Raw genomic sequence first — 27,304 nt, forward strand, 5'->3', positions numbered from 1 at the left:
AAAGAAAAATAGAAAGAACTCCTGTTAGGTGAGCACCTGATGTTCAAATGCAATCCATCCTAAATATTATAACATACACTTCCAAAGTTGCTGTTTAGTTCACAGAACTTCAACCTCAAAAGGTAAGCACTTATAACCATGAAGCTGTATTTCTATGAGGTTTCAAGACATCTGAAATTCAAAACTGCAATGTTCAGCCAATGGGTCTGCATCCCTGTTCTTGTCTGAGGCTGTTACTGTTATGGGCACTGTGGAAGAAGTGCTCGCCTTTTTATCCCTTGAAAGGCCCTGAAGGCACCAAACCATTAAGTAGCTCCTCCCACATTTTTCCCGCTCTTTTCTGAGCTTGCTTGGTGAAGATTTTGAAAGTATAGAGAGATGGTTTTCTGTAGTGGAGATATTGCAACAATTGCTCACCTAACATGGAAGCACTTACTAACTAAAGAAAAATAGAAAGAACTCCTGTTAGGTGAGCACCTGATGCTCAAATGCAATTATTCTCTAAATATTATAACATACACTTCCAGAGCTGTTGTTTAGTTAACAGAACTTCAACCTCAATAGGTAAGCACTTACAAGCTTGAAGCTGTATTTCTATGAGGTTTCAAGACATCTGAAATTCAAAACTGCAATGTTCAGCCAGTTGGCCTGCATCACTGTTCTCATCCGAGGCCGTTCCTGCTATGGGCACTGTGGAAGAAGTGCCCACCTTTTTATCCCTTGAAAGGCCCTGAAGGCACCAAACCATTAAGTAGCTCCTCCCACATTTTTCCCGCTCTTTTCTGAGCTTGCTTGGTGAAGATTTTGAAAGTATAGAGAGATGGTTTTCTGTAGTGGAGATATTGTAACAATTGCTCACCTAACATGGAAGCACTTACTAACTAAAGAAAAATAGAAAGAACTCCTGTTAGGTGAGCACCTGATGCTCAAATGCAATTATTCTCTAAATATTATAACATACACTTCCAGAGCTGTTGTTTAGTTAACAGAACTTCAACCTCAAAAGGTAAGCACTTATAACCATGAAGCTGTATTTCTATGAGGTTTCAAGGCATCTGAAATTCAAAACTGCAATGTTCAGCCAATGGGTCTGCATCCCTGTTCTTGTCTGAGGCTGTTCCTGTTATGGGCACTGTGGAAGGAGTGCTCGCCTTTTTATCCCTTGAAAGGCCCTGAAGGCACCAAACCATTAAGTAGCTCCTCCCACATTTTTCCCGCTCTTTCTGAGCTTGCTTGGTGAAGATTTTGAGAGTATAGAGAGATGGTTTTCTGTAGTGGGGATATTGCAACAATTGCTCACCTAACATGGAAGCACTTACTAACTACTTATAATATTTAGAGAATAATTGCATTTGCGCATCAGGTGCTCACCTAACAGGAGTTCTTTCTATTTTTCTTTAGTTAGTAAGTGCTTCCATGTTAGGTGAGCAATTGTTGCAATATCTCCACTACAGAAAACCATCTCTCTATACTTTCAAAATCTTCACCAAGCAAGCTCAGAAAAGAGCGGGAAAAATGTGGGAGGAGCTACTTAATGGTTTGGTGCCTTCAGGGCCTTTCAAGGGATAAAAAGGCGAGCACTTCTTCCACAGTGCCCATAACAGTAACAGCCTCAGAAAAGAACAGGGATGCAGACCCATTGGCTGAACATTGCAGTTTTGAATTTCAGATGTCTTGAAACCTCATAGAAATACAGCTTCATGGTTATAAGTGCTTACCTTTTGAGGTTGAAGTTCTGTGAACTAAACAGCAACTTTGGAAGTGTATGTTATAATATTTAGGATGGATTGCATTTGAACATCAGGTGCTCACCTAACAGGAGTTCTTTCTATTTTTCTTTAGTTAGTAAGTGCTTCCATGTTGGGTGAGCAATTGTTGCAATATCCCCACTACAGAAAACCATCTCTCTATACTTTCAAAATCTTCACCAAGCAAGCTCAGAAAAGAGCGGGAAAAATGTGGGAGGAGCTACTTAATGGTTTGGTGCCTTGAGGGCCTTTCAAGGGATAAAAAGGTGGGCACTTCTTCCACAGGGCCCATAGCAGGAACGGCCTCAGATGAGAACAGTGATGCAGGCCAACTGGCTGAACATTGCAGTTTTGAATTTCAGATGTCTTGAAACCTCATAGAAATACAGCTTCAAGCTTGTAAGTGCTTACCTATTGAGGTTGAAGTTCTGTTAACTAAACAACAGCTCTGGAAGTGTATGTTATAATATTTAGAGAATAATTGCATTTGAGCATCAGGTGCTCACCTAACAGGAGTTCTTTCTATTTTTCTTTAGTTAGTAAGTGCTTCCATGTTAGGTGAGCAATTGTTGCAATATCTCCACTGCAGAAAACCATCCCTCTATACTTTCAAAATCTTCACCAAGCAAGCTCAGAAAAGAGCGGGAAAAATGTGGGAGGAGCTACTTAATGGTTTGGTGCCTTCAGGGCCTTTCAAGGGATAAAAAGGCGAGCACTTATTCCACAGTGCCCATACCAGAAACAGCCTCTGACAAGAACAGGGATGCAGACCCATTGGCTGAACATTGCAGTTTTGAATTTCAGATGCCTTGAAATCTCATAGAAATACAGATTCAAGCTTGTAAGTGCTTACCTTTTGAGTTTGAAGTTCTGTGAAATAAACAACAACTCTGGAAGTACATGGTATAATATTTAGGGATGGATTGCATTTGAGCATCACGTGTTCACCTAACAGGAGTTCTTTCTATTTGTCTTTAGTTAGTAAGTGCTTCCATGTTAGGTGAGCAATTGTTGCAATATCCCCACTACAGAAAACCATCTCTCTATACTTTCAAAATCTTCACCAAGCAAGCTCAGAAAAGAGCGGGAAAAATGTGGGAGGAGCTACTTAATGGTTTGGTGCCTTCAGGGCCTTTCAAGGGATAAAAAGGCGAGCACTTCTTCCACAGTGCCCATAACAGTAACAGCCTCAGACAAGAACAGGGATGCAGACCCATTGGCTGAACATTGCAGTTTTGAATTTCAGATGTCTTGAAACCTCATAGAAATACAGCTTCATGGTTATAAGTGCTTACCTTTTGAGGTTGAAGTTCTGTGAACTAAACAGCAACTTTGGAAGTGTATGTTATAATATTTAGGATGGATTGCATTTGAACATCAGGTGCTCACCTAACAGGAGTTCTTTCTATTTTTCTTTAGTTAGTAAGTGCTTCCATGTTAGGTGAGCAATTGTTGCAATATCCCCACTACAGAAAACCATCTCTCTATACTTTCAAAATCTTCACCAAGCAAGCTCAGAAAAGAGCGGGAAAAATGTGGGAGGAGCTACTTAATGGTTTGGTGCCTTGAGGGCCTTTCAAGGGATAAAAAGGTGGGCACTTCTTCCACAGTGCCCATAGCAGGAACGGCCTCGGATGAGAACAGTGATGCAGGCCAACTGGCTGAACATTGCAGTTTTGAATTTCAGATGTCTTGAAACCTCATAGAAATACAGCTTCAAGCTTGTAAGTGCTTACCTATTGAGGTTGAAGTTCTGTTAACTAAACAACAGCTCTGGAAGTGTATGTTATAATATTTAGAGAATAATTGCATTTGCGCATCAGGTGCTCACCTAACAGGAGTTCTTTCTATTTTTCTTTAGTTAGTAAGTGCTTCCATGTTAGGTGAGCAATTGTTGCAATATCTCTACTACAGAAAACCATCTCTCTATACTTTCAAAATCTTCACCAAGCAAGCTCAGAAAAGAGCGGGACAAATGTGGGAGGAGCTACTTAATGGTTTGGTGCCTTGAGGGCCTTTCAAGGGATAAAAAGGTGGGCACTTCTTCCACAGTGCCCATAGCAGGAACGGCCTCGGATGAGAACAGTGATGCAGGCCAACTGGCTGAACATTGCAGTTTTGAATTTCAGATGTCTTGAAACCTCATAGAAATACAGCTTCAAGCTTGTAAGTGCTTACCTATTGAGGTTGAAGTTCTGTTAACTAAACAACAGCTCTGGAAGTGTATGTTATAATATTTAGGATGGATTGCATTTGAACATCAGGTGCTCACCTAACAGGAGTTCTTTCTATTTTTCTTTAGTTAGTAAGTGCTTCCATGTTAGGTGAGCAATTGTTGCAATATCCCCACTACAGAAAACCATCTCTCTATACTTTCAAAATCTTCACCAAGCAAGCTCAGAAAAGAGCGGGAAAAATGTGGGAGGAGCTACTTAATGGTTTGGTGCCTTGAGGGCCTTTCAAGGGATAAAAAGGTGGGCACTTCTTCCACAGTGCCCATAGCAGGAACGGCCTCGGATGAGAACAGTGATGCAGGCCAACTGGCTGAACATTGCAGTTTTGAATTTCAGATGTCTTGAAACCTCATAGAAATACAGCTTCAAGCTTGTAAGTGCTTACCTATTGAGGTTGAAGTTCTGTTAACTAAACAACAGCTCTGGAAGTGTATGTTATAATATTTAGAGAATAATTGCATTTGCGCATCAGGTGCTCACCTAACAGGAGTTCTTTCTATTTTTCTTTAGTTAGTAAGTGCTTCCATGTTAGGTGAGCAATTGTTGCAATATCTCTACTACAGAAAACCATCTCTCTATACTTTCAAAATCTTCACCAAGCAAGCTCAGAAAAGAGCGGGAAAAATGTGGGAGGAGCTACTTAATGGTTTGGTGCCTTCAGGGCCTTTCAAGGGATAAAAAGGCGAGCACTTCTTCCACAGTGCCCATAACAGTAACAGCCTCAGACAAGAACAGGGATGCAGACCCATTGGCTGAACATTGCAGTTTTGAATTTCAGATGTCTTGAAACCTCATAGAAATACAGCTTCATGGTTATAAGTGCTTACCTTTTGAGGTTGAAGTTCTGTTAACTAAACAACAGCTCTGGAAGTGTATGTTATAATATTTAGAGAATAATTGCATTTGAACATCAGGTGCTCACCTAACAGGAGTTCTTTCTATTTTTCTTTAGTTAGTAAGTGCTTCCATGTTGGGTGAGCAATTGTTGCAATATCCCCACTACAGAAAACCATCTCTCTATACTTTCAAAATCTTCACCAAGCAAGCTCAGAAAAGAGCGGGAAAAATGTGGGAGGAGCTACTTAATGGTTTGGTGCCTTGAGGGCCTTTCAAGGGATAAAAAGGTGGGCACTTCTTCCACAGGGCCCATAGCAGGAACGGCCTCAGATGAGAACAGTGATGCAGGCCAACTGGCTGAACATTGCAGTTTTGAATTTCAGATGTCTTGAAACCTCATAGAAATACAGCTTCAAGCTTGTAAGTGCTTACCTATTGAGGTTGAAGTTCTGTTAACTAAACAACAGCTCTGGAAGTGTATGTTATAATATTTAGAGAATAATTGCATTTGAGCATCAGGTGCTCACCTAACAGGAGTTCTTTCTATTTTTCTTTAGTTAGTAAGTGCTTCCATGTTAGGTGAGCAATTGTTGCAATATCTCCACTACAGAAAACCATCTCTCTATACTTTCAAAATCTTCACCAAGCAAGCTCAGAAAAGAGCGGGAAAAATGTGGGAGGAGCTACTTAATGGTTTGGTGCCTTCAGGGCCTTTCAAGGGATAAAAAGGTGGGCACTTCTTCCACAGTGCCCATAGCAGGAACGGCCTCGGATGAGAACAGTGATGCAGGCCAACTGGCTGAACATTGCAGTTTTGAATTTCAGATGTCTTGAAACCTCATAGAAATACAGCTTCAAGCTTGTAAGTGCTTACCTATTGAGGTTGAAGTTCTGTTAACTAAACAACAGCTCTGGAAGTGTATGTTATAATATTTAGAGAATAATTGCATTTGAGCATCAGGTGCTCACCTAACAGGAGTTCTTTCTATTTTTCTTTAGTTAGTAAGTGCTTCCATGTTAGGTGAGCAATTGTTGCAATATCTCCACTGCAGAAAACCATCCCTCTATACTTTCAAAATCTTCACCAAGCAAGCTCAGAAAAGAGCGGGAAAAATGTGGGAGGAGCTACTTAATGGTTTGGTGCCTTCAGGGCCTTTCAAGGGATAAAAAGGCGAGCACTTATTCCACAGTGCCCATACCAGAAACAGCCTCTGACAAGAACAGGGATGCAGACCCTTTGGCCGAACATTGCAGTTTTGAATTTCAGATGCCTTGAAACCTCATAGAAATAAAGCTTCAAGCTTGTAAGTGCTTACCTTTTGAGTTTGAAGTTCTGTGAAATAAACAACAACCCTGGAAGTACATGGTATAATATTTAGGAATGGATTGCATTTGAGCATCAGGTGTTCACCTAACAGGAGTTCTTTCTATTTTTCTTTAGTTAGTAAGTGCTTCCATGTTAGGTGAGCAATTGTTGCAATATCCCCACTACAGAAAACCATCTCTCTATACTTTCAAAATCTTCACCAAGCAACCTCAGAAAAGAGCGGGAAAAATGTGGGAGGAGCTACTTAATGGTCTGGTGCCTTGAGGGCCTTTCAAGGGATAAAAAGGTGGGCCCTTCTCCACAGTGCCCATAGCAGGAACGGCCTCGGATGACAACAGTGATGCAGGCCAACTGGCTGAACATTGCAGTTTTGAATTTCAGATGTCTTGAAACCTCATAGAAATACAGCTTCATGGTTATAAGTGCTTACCTTTTGAGTTTGAAGTTCTGTGAAATAAACAACAACTCTGGAAGTACATGGTATACTATTTAGGGATGGATTGCATTTGAGCATCAGGTGTTCACCTAACAGGAGTTCTTTCTATTTTTCTTTAGTTAGTAAGTGCTTCCATGTTAGGTGAGCAATTGTTGCAATATCCCCACTACAGAAAACCATCTCTCTATACTCTCAAAATCTTCACCAAGCAAGCTCAGAAAGAGCGGGAAAAATGTGGGAGGAGCTACTTAATGGTTTGGTGCCTTCAGGGCCTTTCAAGGGATAAAAAGGTGGGCACTTCTTCCACAGTGCCCATAGCAGGAACGGCCTCGGATGAGAACAGTGATGCAGGCCAACTGGCTGAACATTGCAGTTTTGAATTTCAGATGTCTTGAAACCTCATAGAAATACAGCTTCAAGCTTGTAAGTGCTTACCTTTTGAGTTTGAAGTTCTGTGAAATAAACAACAACCCTGGAAGTACATGGTATAATATTTAGGGATGGATTGCATTTGAGCATCAGGTGTTCACCTAACAGGAGTTCTTTCTATTTTTCTTTAGTTAGTAAGTGCTTCCATGTTAGGTGAGCAATTGTTGCAATATCCCCACTACAGAAAACCATCTCTCTATACTCTCAAAATCTTCACCAAGCAAGCTCAGAAAGAGCGGGAAAAATGTGGGAGGAGCTACTTAATGGTTTGGTGCCTTCAGGGCCTTTCAAGGGATAAAAAGGCGAGCACTTCTTCCACAGTGCCCATAACAGGAACAGCCTCAGACAAGAACAGGGATGCAGACCCATTGGCTGAACATTGCAGTTTTGAATTTCAGATGTCTTGAAACCTCATAGAAATACAGCTTCATGGTTATAAGTGCTTACCTTTTGAGGTTGAAGTTCTGTGAACTAAACAGCAACTTTGGAAGTGTATGTTATAATATTTAGGATGGATTGCATTTGAACATCAGGTGCTCACCTAACAGGAGTTCTTTCTATTTTTCTTTAGTTAGTAAGTGCTTCCATGTTAGGTGAGCAATTGTTGCAATATCCCCACTACAGAAAACCATCTCTCTATACTTTCAAAATCTTCACCAAGCAAGCTCAGAAAAGAGCGGGACAAATGTGGGAGGAGCTACTTAATGGTTTGGTGCCTTGAGGGCCTTTCAAGGGATAAAAAGGTGGGCACTTCTTCCACAGTGCCCATAGCAGGAACGGCCTCGGATGAGAACAGTGATGCAGGCCAACTGGCTGAACATTGCAGTTTTGAATTTCAGATGTCTTGAAACCTCATAGAAATACAGCTTCAAGCTTGTAAGTGCTTACCTATTGAGGTTGAAGTTCTGTTAACTAAACAACAGCTCTGGAAGTGTATGTTATAATATTTAGAGAATAATTGCATTTGAGCATCAGGTGCTCACCTAACAGGAGTTCTTTCTATTTTTCTTTAGTTAGTAAGTGCTTCCATGTTAGGTGAGCAATTGTTACAATATCTCCACTACAGAAAACCATCTCTCTATACTTTCAAAATCTTCACCAAGCAAGCTCAGAAAAGAGCGGGAAAAATGTGGGAGGAGCTACTTAATGGTTTGGTGCCTTGAGGGCCTTTCAAGGGATAAAAAGGTGGGCACTTCTTCCACAGTGCCCATAGCAGGAACGGCCTCGGATGAGAACAGTGATGCAGGCCAACTGGCTGAACATTGCAGTTTTGAATTTCAGATGTCTTGAAACCTCATAGAAATACAGCTTCAAGCTTGTAAGTGCTTACCTATTGAGGTTGAAGTTCTGTTAACTAAACAACAGCTCTGGAAGTGTATGTTATAATATTTAGAGAATAATTGCATTTGAGCATCAGGTGCTCACCTAACAGGAGTTCTTTCTATTTTTCTTTAGTTAGTAAGTGCTTCCATGTTAGGTGAGCAATTGTTGCAATATCTCCACTACAGAAAACCATCTCTCTATACTTTCAAAATCTTCACCAAGCAAGCTCAGAAAAGAGCGGGAAAAATGTGGGAGGAGCTACTTAATGGTTTGGTGCCTTCAGGGCCTTTCAAGGGATAAAAAGGCGAGCACTTCTTCCACAGTGCCCATAACAGTAACAGCCTCAGACAAGAACAGGGATGCAGACCCATTGGCTGAACATTGCAGTTTTGAATTTCAGATGTCTTGAAACCTCATAGAAATACAGCTTCATGGTTATAAGTGCTTACCTTTTGAGGTTGAAGTTCTGTGAACTAAACAGCAACTTTGGAAGTGTATGTTATAATATTTAGGATGGATTGCATTTGAACATCAGGTGCTCACCTAACAGGAGTTCTTTCTATTTTTCTTTAGTTAGTAAGTGCTTCCATGTTGGGTGAGCAATTGTTGCAATATCCCCACTACAGAAAACCATCTCTCTATACTTTCAAAATCTTCACCAAGCAAGCTCAGAAAAGAGCGGGAAAAATGTGGGAGGAGCTACTTAATGGTTTGGTGCCTTGAGGGCCTTTCAAGGGATAAAAAGGTGGGCACTTCTTCCACAGGGCCCATAGCAGGAACGGCCTCAGATGAGAACAGTGATGCAGGCCAACTGGCTGAACATTGCAGTTTTGAATTTCAGATGTCTTGAAACCTCATAGAAATACAGCTTCAAGCTTGTAAGTGCTTACCTATTGAGGTTGAAGTTCTGTTAACTAAACAACAGCTCTGGAAGTGTATGTTATAATATTTAGAGAATAATTGCATTTGAGCATCAGGTGCTCACCTAACAGGAGTTCTTTCTATTTTTCTTTAGTTAGTAAGTGCTTCCATGTTAGGTGAGCAATTGTTGCAATATCTCCACTGCAGAAAACCATCCCTCTATACTTTCAAAATCTTCACCAAGCAAGCTCAGAAAAGAGCGGGAAAAATGTGGGAGGAGCTACTTAATGGTTTGGTGCCTTCAGGGCCTTTCAAGGGATAAAAAGGCGAGCACTTATTCCACAGTGCCCATACCAGAAACAGCCTCTGACAAGAACAGGGATGCAGACCCATTGGCTGAACATTGCAGTTTTGAATTTCAGATGCCTTGAAATCTCATAGAAATACAGCTTCAAGCTTGTAAGTGCTTACCTTTTGAGTTTGAAGTTCTGTGAAATAAACAACAACTCTGGAAGTACATGGTATAATATTTAGGGATGGATTGCATTTGAGCATCACGTGTTCACCTAACAGGAGTTCTTTCTATTTGTCTTTAGTTAGTAAGTGCTTCCATGTTAGGTGAGCAATTGTTGCAATATCCCCACTACAGAAAACCATCTCTCTATACTTTCAAAATCTTCACCAAGCAAGCTCAGAAAAGAGCGGGAAAAATGTGGGAGGAGCTACTTAATGGTTTGGTGCCTTCAGGGCCTTTCAAGGGATAAAAAGGCGAGCACTTCTTCCACAGTGCCCATAACAGTAACAGCCTCAGACAAGAACAGGGATGCAGACCCATTGGCTGAACATTGCAGTTTTGAATTTCAGATGTCTTGAAACCTCATAGAAATACAGCTTCATGGTTATAAGTGCTTACCTTTTGAGGTTGAAGTTCTGTTAACTAAACAACAGCTCTGGAAGTGTATGTTATAATATTTAGAGAATAATTGCATTTGAACATCAGGTGCTCACCTAACAGGAGTTCTTTCTATTTTTCTTTAGTTAGTAAGTGCTTCCATGTTAGGTGAGCAATTGTTGCAATATCCCCACTACAGAAAACCATCTCTCCATACTTTCAAAATCTTCACCAAGCAAGCTCAGAAAAGAGCGGGAAAAATGTGGGAGGAGCTACTTAATGGTTTGGTGCCTTGAGGGCCTTTCAAGGGATAAAAAGGTGGGCCCTTCTCCACAGTGCCCATAGCAGGAACGGCCTCGGATGAGAACAGTGATGCAGGCCAACTGGCTGAACATTGCAGTTTTGAATTTCAGATGTCTTGAAACCTCATAGAAATACAGCTTCAAGCTTGTAAGTGCTTACCTATTGAGGTTGAAGTTCTGTTAACTAAACAACAGCTCTGGAAGTGTATGTTATAATATTTAGAGAATAATTGCATTTGAGCATCAGGTGCTCACCTAACAGGAGTTCTTTCTATTTTTCTTTAGTTAGTAAGTGCTTCCATGTTAGGTGAGCAATTGTTGCAATATCTCCACTACAGAAAACCATCTCTCTATACTTTCAAAATCTTCACCAAGCAAGCTCAGAAAAGAGCGGGAAAAATGTGGGAGGAGCTACTTAATGGTTTGGTGCCTTCAGGGCCTTTCAAGGGATAAAAAGGTGGGCACCTCTTCCACAGTGCCCATAGCAGGAACGGCCTCGGATGAGAACAGTGATGCAGGCCAACTGGCTGAACATTGCAGTTTTGAATTTCAGATGTCTTGAAACCTCATAGAAATACAGCTTCAAGCTTGTAAGTGCTTACCTATTGAGGTTGAAGTTCTGTTAACTAAACAACAGCTCTGGAAGTGTATGTTATACTATTTAGAGAATAATTGCATTTGAGCATCAGGTGCTCACCTAACAGGAGCTCTTTCTATTTTTCTTTAGTTAGTAAGTGCTTCCATGTTAGGTGAGCAATTGTTGCAATATCTCCACTACAGAAAACCATCTCTCTATACTTTCAAAATCTTCACCAAGCAAGCTCAGAAAAGAGCGGGAAAAATGTGGGAGGAGCTACTTAATGGTTTGGTGCCTCCAGGGCCTTTCAAGGGATAAAAAGGCGAGCACTTCTTCCACAGTGCCCATAACAGTAACAGCCTCAGACAAGAACAGGGATGCAGACCCATTGGCTGAACATTGCAGTTTTGAATTTCAGATGTCTTGAAACCTCATAGAAAATACAGCTTCATGGTTATAAGTGCTTACCTTTTGAGGTTGAAGTTCTGTGAACTAAACAACAGCTCTGGAAGTGTATGTTATAATATTTAGAGAATAATTGCATTTGAGCATCAGGTGCTCACCTAACAGGAGTTCTTTCTATTTTTCTTTAGTTAGTAAGTGCTTCCATGTTAGGTGAGCAATTGTTGCAATATCTCCACTGCAGAAAACCATCCCTCTATACTTTCAAAATCTTCACCAAGCAAGCTCAGAAAAGAGCGGGAAAAATGTGGGAGGAGCTACTTAATGGTTTGGTGCCTTGAGGGCCTTTCAAGGGATAAAAAGGTGGGCACTTCTTCCACAGGGCCCATAGCAGGAACGGCCTCAGATGAGAACAGTGATGCAGGCCAACTGGCTGAACATTGCAGTTTTGAATTTCAGATGTCTTGAAACCTCATAGAAATACAGCTTCAAGCTTGTAAGTGCTTACCTATTGAGGTTGAAGTTCTGTTAACTAAACAACAGCTCTGGAAGTGTATGTTATAATATTTAGAGAATAATTGCATTTGAGCATCAGGTGCTCACCTAACAGGAGTTCTTTCTATTTTTCTTTAGTTAGTAAGTGCTTCCATGTTAGGTGAGCAATTGTTGCAATATCTCCACTGCAGAAAACCATCCCTCTATACTTTCAAAATCTTCACCAAGCAAGCTCAGAAAAGAGCGGGAAAAATGTGGGAGGAGCTACTTAATGGTTTGGTGCCTTCAGGGCCTTTCAAGGGATAAAAAGGCGAGCACTTATTCCACAGTGCCCATACCAGAAACAGCCTCTGACAAGAACAGGGATGCAGACCCATTGGCTGAACATTGCAGTTTTGAATTTCAGATGCCTTGAAATCTCATAGAAATACAGCTTCAAGCTTGTAAGTGCTTACCTTTTGAGTTTGAAGTTCTGTGAAATAAACAACAACTCTGGAAGTACATGGTATAATATTTAGGGATGGATTGCATTTGAGCATCACGTGTTCACCTAACAGGAGTTCTTTCTATTTGTCTTTAGTTAGTAAGTGCTTCCATGTTAGGTGAGCAATTGTTGCAATATCCCCACTACAGAAAACCATCTCTCTATACTTTCAAAATCTTCACCAAGCAAGCTCAGAAAAGAGCGGGAAAAATGTGGGAGGAGCTACTTAATGGTTTGGTGCCTTCAGGGCCTTTCAAGGGATAAAAAGGCGAGCACTTCTTCCACAGTGCCCATAACAGTAACAGCCTCAGACAAGAACAGGGATGCAGACCCATTGGCTGAACATTGCAGTTTTGAATTTCAGATGTCTTGAAACCTCATAGAAATACAGCTTCATGGTTATAAGTGCTTACCTTTTGAGGTTGAAGTTCTGTTAACTAAACAACAGCTCTGGAAGTGTATGTTATAATATTTAGAGAATAATTGCATTTGAACATCAGGTGCTCACCTAACAGGAGTTCTTTCTATTTTTCTTTAGTTAGTAAGTGCTTCCATGTTAGGTGAGCAATTGTTGCAATATCCCCACTACAGAAAACCATCTCTCTATACTTTCAAAATCTTCACCAAGCAAGCTCAGAAAAGAGCGGGAAAAATGTGGGAGGAGCTACTTAATGGTTTGGTGCCTTGAGGGCCTTTCAAGGGATAAAAAGGTGGGCCCTTCTCCACAGTGCCCATAGCAGGAACGGCCTCGGATGAGAACAGTGATGCAGGCCAACTGGCTGAACATTGCAGTTTTGAATTTCAGATGTCTTGAAACCTCATAGAAATACAGCTTCAAGCTTGTAAGTGCTTACCTATTGAGGTTGAAGTTCTGTTAACTAAACAACAGCTCTGGAAGTGTATGTTATAATATTTAGAGAATAATTGCATTTGAGCATCAGGTGCTCACCTAACAGGAGTTCTTTCTATTTTTCTTTAGTTAGTAAGTGCTTCCATGTTAGGTGAGCAATTGTTGCAATATCTCCACTACAGAAAACCATCTCTCTATACTTTCAAAATCTTCACCAAGCAAGCTCAGAAAAGAGCGGGAAAAATGTGGGAGGAGCTACTTAATGGTTTGGTGCCTTCAGGGCCTTTCAAGGGATAAAAAGGTGGGCACTTCTTCCACAGTGCCCATAGCAGGAACGGCCTCGGATGAGAACAGTGATGCAGGCCAACTGGCTGAACATTGCAGTTTTGAATTTCAGATGTCTTGAAACCTCATAGAAATACAGCTTCAAGCTTGTAAGTGCTTACCTATTGAGGTTGAAGTTCTGTTAACTAAACAACAGCTCTGGAAGTGTATGTTATACTATTTAGAGAATAATTGCATTTGAGCATCAGGTGCTCACCTAACAGGAGCTCTTTCTATTTTTCTTTAGTTAGTAAGTGCTTCCATGTTAGGTGAGCAATTGTTGCAATATCTCCACTACAGAAAACCATCTCTCTATACTTTCAAAATCTTCACCAAGCAAGCTCAGAAAAGAGCGGGAAAAATGTGGGAGGAGCTACTTAATGGTTTGGTGCCTCCAGGGCCTTTCAAGGGATAAAAAGGCGAGCACTTCTTCCACAGTGCCCATAACAGTAACAGCCTCAGACAAGAACAGGGATGCAGACCCATTGGCTGAACATTGCAGTTTTGAATTTCAGATGTCTTGAAACCTCATAGAAATACAGCTTCATGGTTATAAGTGCTTACCTTTTGAGGTTGAAGTTCTGTGAACTAAACAACAGCTCTGGAAGTGTATGTTATAATATTTAGAGAATAATTGCATTTGAGCATCAGGTGCTCACCTAACAGGAGTTCTTTCTATTTTTCTTTAGTTAGTAAGTGCTTCCATGTTAGGTGAGCAATTGTTGCAATATCTCCACTGCAGAAAACCATCCCTCTATACTTTCAAAATCTTCACCAAGCAAGCTCAGAAAAGAGCGGGAAAAATGTGGGAGGAGCTACTTAATGGTTTGGTGCCTTCAGGGCCTTTCAAGGGATAAAAAGGCGAGCACTTATTCCACAGTGCCCATACCAGAAACAGCCTCTGACAAGAACAGGGATGCAGACCCTTTGGCTGAACATTGCAGTTTTGAATTTCAGATGCCTTGAAACCTCATAGAAATAAAGCTTCAAGCTTGTAAGTGCTTACCTTTTGAGTTTGAAGTTCTGTGAAATAAACAACAACCCTGGAAGTACATGGTATAATATTTAGGGATGGATTGCATTTGAGCATCAGGTGTTCACCTGACAGGAGTTCTTTCTATTTTTCTTTAGTTAGTAAGTGCTTCCATGTTAGGTGAGCAATTGTTGCAATATCCCCACTACAGAAAACCATCTCTCTATACTTTCAAAATCTTCACCAAGCAACCTCAGAAAAGAGCGGGAAAAATGTGGGAGGAGCTACTTAATGGTCTGGTGCCTTGAGGGCCTTTCAAGGGATAAAAAGGTGGGCCCTTCTCCACAGTGCCCATAGCAGGAACGGCCTGGGATGACAACAGTGATGCAGGCCAACTGGCTGAACATTGCAGTTTTGAATTTCAGATGTCTTGAAACCTCATAGAAATACAGCTTCAAGCTTGTAAGTGCTTACCTATTGAGGTTGAAGTTCTGTTAACTAAACAACAACTCTGGAAGTACATGGTATACTATTTAGGGATGGATTGCATTTGAGCATCAGGTGTTCACCTAACAGGAGTTCTTTCTATTTTTCTTTAGTTAGTAAGTGCTTCTATGTTAGGTGAGCAATTGTTGCACTATCCCCACTACAGAAAACCATCTCTCTATACTTTCAAAATCTTCACCAAGCAAGCTCAGAAAAGAGCGGGAAAAATGTGGGAGGAGCTACTTAATGGTTTGGTGCCTTCAGGGCCTTTCAAGGGATAAAAAGGTGGGCACTTCTTCCACAGTGCCCATAGCAGGAACGGCCTCGGATGAGAACAGTGATGCAGGCCAACTGGCTGAACATTGCAGTTTTGAATTTCAGATGTCTTGAAACCTCATAGAAATACAGCTTCAAGCTTGTAAGTGCTTACCTTTTGAGTTTGAAGTTCTGTGAAATAAACAACAACCCTGGAAGTACATGGTATAATATTTAGGGATGGATTGCATTTGAGCATCAGGTGTTCACCTAACAGGAGTTCTTTCTATTTTTCTTTAGTTAGTAAGTGCTTCCATGTTAGGTGAGCAATTGTTGCAATATCCCCACTACAGAAAACCATCTCTCTATACTCTCAAAATCTTCACCAAGCAAGCTCAGAAAGAGCGGGAAAAATGTGGGAGGAGCTACTTAATGGTTTGGTGCCTTCAGGGCCTTTCAAGGGATAAAAAGGCGAGCACTTCTTCCACAGTGCCCATAACAGGAACAGCCTCAGACAAGAACAGGGATGCAGACCCATTGGCTGAACATTGCAGTTTTGAATTTCAGATGTCTTGAAACCTCATAGAAATACAGCTTCATGGTTATAAGTGCTTACCTTTTGAGGTTGAAGTTCTGTGAACTAAACAGCAACTTTGGAAGTGTATGTTATAATATTTAGGATGGATTGCATTTGAACATCAGGTGCTCACCTAACAGGAGTTCTTTCTATTTTTCTTTAGTTAGTAAGTGCTTCCATGTTAGGTGAGCAATTGTTGCAATATCCCCACTACAGAAAACCATCTCTCTATACTTTCAAAATCTTCACCAAGCAAGCTCAGAAAAGAGCGGGAAAAATGTGGGAGGAGCTACTTAATGGTTTGGTGCCTTGAGGGCCTTTCAAGGGATAAAAAGGTGGGCACTTCTTCCACAGTGCCCATAGCAGGAACGGCCTCGGATGAGAACAGTGATGCAGGCCAACTGGCTGAACATTGCAGTTTTGAATTTCAGATGTCTTGAAACCTCATAGAAATACAGCTTCAAGCTTGTAAGTGCTTACCTATTGAGGTTGAAGTTCTGTTAACTAAACAACAGCTCTGGAAGTGTATGTTATAATATTTAGAGAATAATTGCATTTGCGCATCAGGTGCTCACCTAACAGGAGTTCTTTCTATTTTTCTTTAGTTAGTAAGTGCTTCCATGTTAGGTGAGCAATTGTTGCAATATCTCTACTACAGAAAACCATCTCTCTATACTTTCAAAATCTTCACCAAGCAAGCTCAGAAAAGAGCGGGACAAATGTGGGAGGAGCTACTTAATGGTTTGGTGCCTTGAGGGCCTTTCAAGGGATAAAAAGGTGGGCACTTCTTCCACAGTGCCCATAGCAGGAACGGCCTCGGATGAGAACAGTGATGCAGGCCAACTGGCTGAACATTGCAGTTTTGAATTTCAGATGTCTTGAAACCTCATAGAAATACAGCTTCAAGCTTGTAAGTGCTTACCTATTGAGGTTGAAGTTCTGTTAACTAAACAACAGCTCTGGAAGTGTATGTTATACTATTTAGAGAATAATTGCATTTGAGCATCAGGTGCTCACCTAACAGGAGCTCTTTCTATTTTTCTTTAGTTAGTAAGTGCTTCCATGTTAGGTGAGCAATTGTTGCAATATCTCCACTACAGAAAACCATCTCTCTATACTTTCAAAATCTTCACCAAGCAAGCTCAGAAAAGAGCGGGAAAAATGTGGGAGGAGCTACTTAATGGTTTGGTGCCTCCAGGGCCTTTCAAGGGATAAAAAGGCGAGCACTTCTTCCACAGTGCCCATAACAGTAACAGCCTCAGACAAGAACAGGGATGCAGACCCATTGGCTGAACATTGCAGTTTTGAATTTCAGATGTCTTGAAACCTCATAGAAAATACAGCTTCATGGTTATAAGTGCTTACCTTTTGAGGTTGAAGTTCTGTGAACTAAACAACAGCTCTGGAAGTGTATGTTATAATATTTAGAGAATAATTGCATTTGAGCATCAGGTGCTCACCTAACAGGAGTTCTTTCTATTTTTCTTTAGTTAGTAAGTGCTTCCATGTTAGGTGAGCAATTGTTGCAATATCTCCACTGCAGAAAACCATCCCTCTATACTTTCAAAATCTTCACCAAGCAAGCTCAGAAAAGAGCGGGAAAAATGTGGGAGGAGCTACTTAATGGTTTGGTGCCTTGAGGGCCTTTCAAGGGATAAAAAGGTGGGCACTTCTTCCACAGGGCCCATAGCAGGAACGGCCTCAGATGAGAACAGTGATGCAGGCCAACTGGCTGAACATTGCAGTTTTGAATTTCAGATGTCTTGAAACCTCATAGAAATACAGCTTCAAGCTTGTAAGTGCTTACCTATTGAGGTTGAAGTTCTGTTAACTAAACAACAGCTCTGGAAGTGTATGTTATAATATTTAGAGAATAATTGCATTTGAGCATCAGGTGCTCACCTAACAGGAGTTCTTTCTATTTTTCTTTAGTTAGTAAGTGCTTCCATGTTAGGTGAGCAATTGTTGCAATATCTCCACTGCAGAAAACCATCCCTCTATACTTTCAAAATCTTCACCAAGCAAGCTCAGAAAAGAGCGGGAAAAATGTGGGAGGAGCTACTTAATGGTTTGGTGCCTTCAGGGCCTTTCAAGGGATAAAAAGGCGAGCACTTATTCCACAGTGCCCATACCAGAAACAGCCTCTGACAAGAACAGGGATGCAGACCCATTGGCTGAACATTGCAGTTTTGAATTTCAGATGCCTTGAAATCTCATAGAAATACAGCTTCAAGCTTGTAAGTGCTTACCTTTTGAGTTTGAAGTTCTGTGAAATAAACAACAACTCTGGAAGTACATGGTATAATATTTAGGGATGGATTGCATTTGAGCATCACGTGTTCACCTAACAGGAGTTCTTTCTATTTGTCTTTAGTTAGTAAGTGCTTCCATGTTAGGTGAGCAATTGTTGCAATATCCCCACTACAGAAAACCATCTCTCTATACTTTCAAAATCTTCACCAAGCAAGCTCAGAAAAGAGCGGGAAAAATGTGGGAGGAGCTACTTAATGGTTTGGTGCCTTCAGGGCCTTTCAAGGGATAAAAAGGCGAGCACTTCTTCCACAGTGCCCATAACAGTAACAGCCTCAGACAAGAACAGGGATGCAGACCCATTGGCTGAACATTGCAGTTTTGAATTTCAGATGTCTTGAAACCTCATAGAAATACAGCTTCATGGTTATAAGTGCTTACCTTTTGAGGTTGAAGTTCTGTTAACTAAACAACAGCTCTGGAAGTGTATGTTATAATATTTAGAGAATAATTGCATTTGAACATCAGGTGCTCACCTAACAGGAGTTCTTTCTATTTTTCTTTAGTTAGTAAGTGCTTCCATGTTAGGTGAGCAATTGTTGCAATATCCCCACTACAGAAAACCATCTCTCTATACTTTCAAAATCTTCACCAAGCAAGCTCAGAAAAGAGCGGGAAAAATGTGGGAGGAGCTACTTAATGGTTTGGTGCCTTGAGGGCCTTTCAAGGGATAAAAAGGTGGGCCCTTCTCCACAGTGCCCATAGCAGGAACGGCCTCGGATGAGAACAGTGATGCAGGCCAACTGGCTGAACATTGCAGTTTTGAATTTCAGATGTCTTGAAACCTCATAGAAATACAGCTTCAAGCTTGTAAGTGCTTACCTATTGAGGTTGAAGTTCTGTTAACTAAACAACAGCTCTGGAAGTGTATGTTATAATATTTAGAGAATAATTGCATTTGAGCATCAGGTGCTCACCTAACAGGAGTTCTTTCTATTTTTCTTTAGTTAGTAAGTGCTTCCATGTTAGGTGAGCAATTGTTGCAATATCTCCACTACAGAAAACCATCTCTCTATACTTTCAAAATCTTCACCAAGCAAGCTCAGAAAAGAGCGGGAAAAATGTGGGAGGAGCTACTTAATGGTTTGGTGCCTTCAGGGCCTTTCAAGGGATAAAAAGGTGGGCACTTCTTCCACAGTGCCCATAGCAGGAACGGCCTCGGATGAGAACAGTGATGCAGGCCAACTGGCTGAACATTGCAGTTTTGAATTTCAGATGTCTTGAAACCTCATAGAAATACAGCTTCAAGCTTGTAAGTGCTTACCTATTGAGGTTGAAGTTCTGTTAACTAAACAACAGCTCTGGAAGTGTATGTTATACTATTTAGAGAATAATTGCATTTGAGCATCAGGTGCTCACCTAACAGGAGCTCTTTCTATTTTTCTTTAGTTAGTAAGTGCTTCCATGTTAGGTGAGCAATTGTTGCAATATCTCCACTACAGAAAACCATCTCTCTATACTTTCAAAATCTTCACCAAGCAAGCTCAGAAAAGAGCGGGAAAAATGTGGGAGGAGCTACTTAATGGTTTGGTGCCTCCAGGGCCTTTCAAGGGATAAAAAGGCGAGCACTTCTTCCACAGTGCCCATAACAGTAACAGCCTCAGACAAGAACAGGGATGCAGACCCATTGGCTGAACATTGCAGTTTTGAATTTCAGATGTCTTGAAACCTCATAGAAATACAGCTTCATGGTTATAAGTGCTTACCTTTTGAGGTTGAAGTTCTGTGAACTAAACAACAGCTCTGGAAGTGTATGTTATAATATTTAGAGAATAATTGCATTTGAGCATCAGGTGCTCACCTAACAGGAGTTCTTTCTATTTTTCTTTAGTTAGTAAGTGCTTCCATGTTAGGTGAGCAATTGTTGCAATATCTCCACTGCAGAAAACCATCCCTCTATACTTTCAAAATCTTCACCAAGCAAGCTCAGAAAAGAGCGGGAAAAATGTGGGAGGAGCTACTTAATGGTTTGGTGCCTTCAGGGCCTTTCAAGGGATAAAAAGGCGAGCACTTATTCCACAGTGCCCATACCAGAAACAGCCTCTGACAAGAACAGGGATGCAGACCCTTTGGCTGAACATTGCAGTTTTGAATTTCAGATGCCTTGAAACCTCATAGAAATAAAGCTTCAAGCTTGTAAGTGCTTACCTTTTGAGTTTGAAGTTCTGTGAAATAAACAACAACCCTGGAAGTACATGGTATAATATTTAGGGATGGATTGCATTTGAGCATCAGGTGTTCACCTGACAGGAGTTCTTTCTATTTTTCTTTAGTTAGTAAGTGCTTCCATGTTAGGTGAGCAATTGTTGCAATATCCCCACTACAGAAAACCATCTCTCTATACTTTCAAAATCTTCACCAAGCAACCTCAGAAAAGAGCGGGAAAAATGTGGGAGGAGCTACTTAATGGTCTGGTGCCTTGAGGGCCTTTCAAGGGATAAAAAGGTGGGCCCTTCTCCACAGTGCCCATAGCAGGAACGGCCTGGGATGACAACAGTGATGCAGGCCAACTGGCTGAACATTGCAGTTTTGAATTTCAGATGTCTTGAAACCTCATAGAAATACAGCTTCAAGCTTGTAAGTGCTTACCTATTGAGGTTGAAGTTCTGTTAACTAAACAACAACTCTGGAAGTACATGGTATACTATTTAGGGATGGATTGCATTTGAGCATCAGGTGTTCACCTAACAGGAGTTCTTTCTATTTTTCTTTAGTTAGTAAGTGCTTCTATGTTAGGTGAGCAATTGTTGCACTATCCCCACTACAGAAAACCATCTCTCTATACTTTCAAAATCTTCACCAAGCAAGCTCAGAAAAGAGCGGGAAAAATGTGGGAGGAGCTACTTAATGGTTTGGTGCCTTCAGGGCCTTTCAAGGGATAAAAAGGTGGGCACTTCTTCCACAGTGCCCATAGCAGGAACGGCCTCGGATGAGAACAGTGATGCAGGCCAACTGGCTGAACATTGCAGTTTTGAATTTCAGATGTCTTGAAACCTCATAGAAATACAGCTTCAAGCTTGTAAGTGCTTACCTTTTGAGTTTGAAGTTCTGTGAAATAAACAACAACCCTGGAAGTACATGGTATAATATTTAGGGATGGATTGCATTTGAGCATCAGGTGTTCACCTAACAGGAGTTCTTTCTATTTTTCTTTAGTTAGTAAGTGCTTCCATGTTAGGTGAGCAATTGTTGCAATATCCCCACTACAGAAAACCATCTCTCTATACTCTCAAAATCTTCACCAAGCAAGCTCAGAAAGAGCGGGAAAAATGTGGGAGGAGCTACTTAATGGTTTGGTGCCTTCAGGGCCTTTCAAGGGATAAAAAGGCGAGCACTTCTTCCACAGTGCCCATAACAGGAACAGCCTCAGACAAGAACAGGGATGCAGACCCATTGGCTGAACATTGCAGTTTTGAATTTCAGATGTCTTGAAACCTCATAGAAATACAGCTTCATGGTTATAAGTGCTTACCTTTTGAGGTTGAAGTTCTGTGAACTAAACAGCAACTTTGGAAGTGTATGTTATAATATTTAGGATGGATTGCATTTGAACATCAGGTGCTCACCTAACAGGAGTTCTTTCTATTTTTCTTTAGTTAGTAAGTGCTTCCATGTTAGGTGAGCAATTGTTGCAATATCCCCACTACAGAAAACCATCTCTCTATACTTTCAAAATCTTCACCAAGCAAGCTCAGAAAAGAGCGGGAAAAATGTGGGAGGAGCTACTTAATGGTTTGGTGCCTTGAGGGCCTTTCAAGGGATAAAAAGGTGGGCACTTCTTCCACAGTGCCCATAGCAGGAACGGCCTCGGATGAGAACAGTGATGCAGGCCAACTGGCTGAACATTGCAGTTTTGAATTTCAGATGTCTTGAAACCTCATAGAAATACAGCTTCAAGCTTGTAAGTGCTTACCTATTGAGGTTGAAGTTCTGTTAACTAAACAACAGCTCTGGAAGTGTATGTTATAATATTTAGAGAATAATTGCATTTGCGCATCAGGTGCTCACCTAACAGGAGTTCTTTCTATTTTTCTTTAGTTAGTAAGTGCTTCCATGTTAGGTGAGCAATTGTTGCAATATCTCTACTACAGAAAACCATCTCTCTATACTTTCAAAATCTTCACCAAGCAAGCTCAGAAAAGAGCGGGACAAATGTGGGAGGAGCTACTTAATGGTTTGGTGCCTTGAGGGCCTTTCAAGGGATAAAAAGGTGGGCACTTCTTCCACAGTGCCCATAGCAGGAACGGCCTCGGATGAGAACAGTGATGCAGGCCAACTGGCTGAACATTGCAGTTTTGAATTTCAGATGTCTTGAAACCTCATAGAAATACAGCTTCAAGCTTGTAAGTGCTTACCTATTGAGGTTGAAGTTCTGTTAACTAAACAACAGCTCTGGAAGTGTATGTTATAATATTTAGAGAATAATTGCATTTGAGCATCAGGTGCTCACCTAACAGGAGTTCTTTCTATTTTTCTTTAGTTAGTAAGTGCTTCCATGTTAGGTGAGCAATTGTTACAATATCTCCACTACAGAAAACCATCTCTCTATACTTTCAAAATCTTCACCAAGCAAGCTCAGAAAAGAGCGGGAAAAATGTGGGAGGAGCTACTTAATGGTTTGGTGCCTTCAGGGCCTTTCAAGGGATAAAAAGGTGGGCACTTCTTCCACAGTGCCCATAGCAGGAACGGCCTCGGATGAGAACAGTGATGCAGGCCAACTGGCTGAACATTGCAGTTTTGAATTTCAGATGTCTTGAAACCTCATAGAAATACAGCTTCAAGCTTGTAAGTGCTTACCTATTGAGGTTGAAGTTCTGTTAACTAAACAACAGCTCTGGAAGTGTATGTTATAATATTTAGAGAATAATTGCATTTGAGCATCAGGTGCTCACCTAACAGGAGTTCTTTCTATTTTTCTTTAGTTAGTAAGTGCTTCCATGTTAGGTGAGCAATTGTTGCAATATCTCCACTACAGAAAACCATCTCTCTATACTTTCAAAATCTTCACCAAGCAAGCTCAGAAAAGAGCGGGAAAAATGTGGGAGGAGCTACTTAATGGTTTGGTGCCTTCAGGGCCTTTCAAGGGATAAAAAGGCGAGCACTTCTTCCACAGTGCCCATAACAGTAACAGCCTCAGACAAGAACAGGGATGCAGACCCATTGGCTGAACATTGCAGTTTTGAATTTCAGATGTCTTGAAACCTCATAGAAATACAGCTTCATGGTTATAAGTGCTTACCTTTTGAGGTTGAAGTTCTGTGAACTAAACAGCAACTTTGGAAGTGTATGTTATAATATTTAGGATGGATTGCATTTGAACATCAGGTGCTCACCTAACAGGAGTTCTTTCTATTTTTCTTTAGTTAGTAAGTGCTTCCATGTTGGGTGAGCAATTGTTGCAATATCCCCACTACAGAAAACCATCTCTCTATACTTTCAAAATCTTCACCAAGCAAGCTCAGAAAAGAGCGGGAAAAATGTGGGAGGAGCTACTTAATGGTTTGGTGCCTTCAGGGCCTTTCAAGGGATAAAAAGGTGGGCACTTCTTCCACAGGGCCCATAGCAGGAACGGCCTCAGATGAGAACAGTGATGCAGGCCAACTGGCTGAACATTGCAGTTTTGAATTTCAGATGTCTTGAAACCTCATAGAAATACAGCTTCAAGCTTGTAAGTGCTTACCTATTGAGGTTGAAGTTCTGTTAACTAAACAACAGCTCTGGAAGTGTATGTTATAATATTTAGAGAATAATTGCATTTGAGCATCAGGTGCTCACCTAACAGGAGTTCTTTCTATTTTTCTTTAGTTAGTAAGTGCTTCCATGTTAGGTGAGCAATTGTTGCAATATCTCCACTGCAGAAAACCATCCCTCTATACTTTCAAAATCTTCACCAAGCAAGCTCAGAAAAGAGCGGGAAAAATGTGGGAGGAGCTACTTAATGGTTTGGTGCCTTCAGGGCCTTTCAAGGGATAAAAAGGCGAGCACTTATTCCACAGTGCCCATACCAGAAACAGCCTCTGACAAGAACAGGGATGCAGACCCATTGGCTGAACATTGCAGTTTTGAATTTCAGATGCCTTGAAATCTCATAGAAATACAGCTTCAAGCTTGTAAGTGCTTACCTTTTGAGTTTGAAGTTCTGTGAAATAAACAACAACTCTGGAAGTACATGGTATAATATTTAGGGATGGATTGCATTTGAGCATCACGTGTTCACCTAACAGGAGTTCTTTCTATTTGTCTTTAGTTAGTAAGTGCTTCCATGTTAGGTGAGCAATTGTTGCAATATCCCCACTACAGAAAACCATCTCTCTATACTTTCAAAATCTTCACCAAGCAAGCTCAGAAAAGAGCGGGAAAAATGTGGGAGGAGCTACTTAATGGTTTGGTGCCTTGAGGGCCTTTCAAGGGATAAAAAGGTGGGCACTTCTTCCACAGTGCCCATAGCAGGAACGGCCTCGGATGAGAACAGTGATGCAGGCCAACTGGCTGAACATTGCAGTTTTGAATTTCAGATGTCTTGAAACCTCATAGAAATACAGCTTCAAGCTTGTAAGTGCTTACCTATTGAGGTTGAAGTTCTGTTAACTAAACAACAGCTCTGGAAGTGTATGTTATAATATTTAGAGAATAATTGCATTTGAGCATCAGGTGCTCACCTAACAGGAGTTCTTTCTATTTTTCTTTAGTTAGTAAGTGCTTCCATGTTAGGTGAGCAATTGTTGCAATATCTCCACTACAGAAAACCATCTCTCTATACTTTCAAAATCTTCACCAAGCAAGCTCAGAAAAGAGCGGGAAAAATGTGGGAGGAGCTACTTAATGGTTTGGTGCCTTCAGGGCCTTTCAAGGGATAAAAAGGTGGGCACTTCTTCCACAGTGCCCATAGCAGGAACGGCCTCGGATGAGAACAGTGATGCAGGCCAACTGGCTGAACATTGCAGTTTTGAATTTCAGATGTCTTGAAACCTCATAGAAATACAGCTTCAAGCTTGTAAGTGCTTACCTATTGAGGTTGAAGTTCTGTTAACTAAACAACAGCTCTGGAAGTGTATGTTATAATATTTAGAGAATAATTGCATTTGAGCATCAGGTGCTCACCTAACAGGAGTTCTTTCTATTTTTCTTTAGTTAGTAAGTGCTTCCATGTTAGGTGAGCAATTGTTGCAATATCTCCACTACAGAAAACCATCTCTCTATACTTTCAAAATCTTCACCAAGCAAGCTCAGAAAAGAGCGGGAAAAATGTGGGAGGAGCTACTTAATGGTTTGGTGCCTTCAGGGCCTTTCAAGGGATAAAAAGGCGAGCACTTCTTCCACAGTGCCCATAACAGTAACAGCCTCAGACAAGAACAGGGATGCAGACCCATTGGCTGAACATTGCAGTTTTGAATTTCAGATGTCTTGAAACCTCATAGAAATACAGCTTCATGGTTATAAGTGCTTACCTTTTGAGGTTGAAGTTCTGTTAACTAAACAACAGCTCTGGAAGTGTATGTTATAATATTTAGAGAATAATTGCATTTGAGCATCAGGTGCTCACCTAACAGGAGTTCTTTCTATTTTTCTTTAGTTAGTAAGTGCTTCCATGTTAGGTGAGCAATTGTTGCAATATCTCCACTACAGAAAACCATCTCTCTATACTTTCAAAATCTTCACCAAGCAAGCTCAGAAAAGAGCGGGAAAAATGTGGGAGGAGCTACTTAATGGTTTGGTGCCTTCAGGGCCTTTCAAGGGATAAAAAGGTGGGCACTTCTTCCACAGTGCCCATAGCAGGAACGGCCTCGGATGAGAACAGTGATGCAGGCCAACTGGCTGAACATTGCAGTTTTGAATTTCAGATGTCTTGAAACCTCATAGAAATACAGCTTCAAGCTTGTAAGTGCTTACCTATTGAGGTTGAAGTTCTGTTAACTAAACAACAGCTCTGGAAGTGTATGTTATAATATTTAGAGAATAATTGCATTTGAGCATCAGGTGCTCACCTAACAGGAGTTCTTTCTATTTTTCTTTAGTTAGTAAGTGCTTCCATGTTAGGTGAGCAATTGTTGCAATATCTCCACTGCAGAAAACCATCCCTCTATACTTTCAAAATCTTCACCAAGCAAGCTCAGAAAAGAGCGGGAAAAATGTGGGAGGAGCTACTTAATGGTTTGGTGCCTTCAGGGCCTTTCAAGGGATAAAAAGGCGAGCACTTATTCCACAGTGCCCATACCAGAAACAGCCTCTGACAAGAACAGGGATGCAGACCCTTTGGCCGAACATTGCAGTTTTGAATTTCAGATGCCTTGAAACCTCATAGAAATAAAGCTTCAAGCTTGTAAGTGCTTACCTTTTGAGTTTGAAGTTCTGTGAAATAAACAACAACCCTGGAAGTACATGGTATAATATTTAGGAATGGATTGCATTTGAGCATCAGGTGTTCACCTAACAGGAGTTCTTTCTATTTTTCTTTAGTTAGTAAGTGCTTCCATGTTAGGTGAGCAATTGTTGCAATATCCCCACTACAGAAAACCATCTCTCTATACTTTCAAAATCTTCACCAAGCAACCTCAGAAAAGAGCGGGAAAAATGTGGGAGGAGCTACTTAATGGTCTGGTGCCTTGAGGGCCTTTCAAGGGATAAAAAGGTGGGCCCTTCTCCACAGTGCCCATAGCAGGAACGGCCTCGGATGACAACAGTGATGCAGGCCAACTGGCTGAACATTGCAGTTTTGAATTTCAGATGTCTTGAAACCTCATAGAAATACAGCTTCATGGTTATAAGTGCTTACCTTTTGAGTTTGAAGTTCTGTGAAATAAACAACAACTCTGGAAGTACATGGTATACTATTTAGGGATGGATTGCATTTGAGCATCAGGTGTTCACCTAACAGGAGTTCTTTCTATTTTTCTTTAGTTAGTAAGTGCTTCCATGTTAGGTGAGCAATTGTTGCAATATCCCCACTACAGAAAACCATCTCTCTATACTCTCAAAATCTTCACCAAGCAAGCTCAGAAAGAGCGGGAAAAATGTGGGAGGAGCTACTTAATGGTTTGGTGCCTTCAGGGCCTTTCAAGGGATAAAAAGGCGAGCACTTCTTCCACAGTGCCCATAACAGGAACAGCCTCAGACAAGAACAGGGATGCAGACCCATTGGCTGAACATTGCAGTTTTGAATTTCAGATGCCTTGAAACCTCAT

Source organism: Ambystoma mexicanum, chromosome 7q (assembly GCF_040938575.1).
Source record: "Ambystoma mexicanum isolate Mex_15411 chromosome 7q, UKY_AmexF1_1, whole genome shotgun sequence".
Lineage (NCBI taxonomy): Eukaryota > Metazoa > Chordata > Amphibia > Caudata > Ambystomatidae > Ambystoma > Ambystoma mexicanum.